The 1339-nt window shown below is 44.3% G+C and overlaps 1 protein-coding gene across 1 annotated transcript in view; it reads right to left on the bottom strand.

The window, feature by feature from the left end:
* The window catches only part of LOC101656805 (neuronal acetylcholine receptor subunit alpha-7), a 125736-nt gene that overhangs the window by 34585 nt on the left and 89812 nt on the right, over positions 1 to 1339 (bottom strand). The window lies entirely within an intron of this gene.

Genomic DNA, 1339 nt, shown 5'->3' with positions numbered 1-1339 from the left:
TTAGGGGGATACAAATTAAAACCACGATGAGATACCACTTTAAACCCACAATGCTAGGTCAATTCAGAACAAACAGAAAACAACAAGTGATGGAGAGGATGTGGAGAGATTGGAACTCGTATACACTTCTGTTGGACTTATAAATATGTATAGCCACTGTGCAAAATGATATGGCAATTGGAACTATACTTAAAGCAATTGGCAATTGAAATCTCATATAATCCCGCAATACCACTATTAAGCATATACCATAAGAAATAAGAAACACAACATGAGGGTAGGTGTGCTCTCCCATGTTCATAGCAGCATAGTACACAATAGCGAGAAAGTGGGAGCAGCCCAGATGCCCAACAGTGGAAGAATGGATAAAGAAACTATGGTACGTACACACAATGGAATACTATGCATCCCTAAAAAACAGTGATGAAAGCAAGAAGCATCGCATGACATAGACAGACCTGGAAACCATTATGCTGAGCAAAGTAAGTCAATCATAAAATGATAAGTGTTGTATGAGTCCACTACTATAAGAAGAGATACCAACTAAACAAATCCTAGGAACCAATTCCTGAATCAAAGGACAGAAGGCCATGAGCCATACATCATTTCCCTTTGGTGCACTTCACAAGAGCTAACGTGAAGGAGGAGACGCTACATTGTCTGGGGTGATGAGCATCCACTAGAGGCTATTCAACATTCAAACAAGCCTGGGGCAAATCAATGGGCCTCCACAGCAGTGGAAGGAGAAGCTTGCCGGAAATTCATGTCATGACCAGGAGAGGGGATCATCTACATTGTGGAGGAAATGCTGAAAGTCTGTTGGTAAGTGTGGTGGGAGATTGGGAAATACTAACCTCACATCGGGAAGGGTTGCTGAATAATGAGTGTAGGGAACTTAGGGGGACAATGGGCCAGATTTTATGTTCCTGGGTAGACACTATGAATATGTTTCTACCCAACCTTCTGTGAAGCACGCCATGATGATCATGGAAGCTGACCTTGTAGGCAGCATGGCATAATTTAGGGGCCACCCCAGAAGAAAAACATAGAGGCCCTGCTGAATAAACTGAACCCTGTCATGAAGCTGCCTACACCCTTGGACTGAGGGCTGGGGTACTTGGATGGGAGAAGAAGCAGAAAGTGGCTGTCCCAGGACTGTGGGAGTGGAGGTCATTGGACCTTGGGGAGAATCCATGACTTAGTGGGTGACCCAAGACCACCATTTATGTAGTACCTCAATTCCTACCTTGCAGTGGCATGACAGGTTCTGATATGTTGAGCAGGGATCTGCACTTGGAAAAAATGATCCAGGAAGGTACCCTCTGGCATCAATCCCCAT

The sequence above is a fragment of the Echinops telfairi genome, unplaced genomic scaffold, assembly GCF_000313985.2.
Source record: "Echinops telfairi isolate 266 unplaced genomic scaffold, ASM31398v2 ScPeMD7_7;HRSCAF=31, whole genome shotgun sequence".
Taxonomy (NCBI): Eukaryota; Metazoa; Chordata; class Mammalia; order Afrosoricida; family Tenrecidae; genus Echinops; species Echinops telfairi.
Note: the sequence above shows the minus strand (reverse complement) of the source record. Positions and strands in the feature narration are given on the sequence as shown.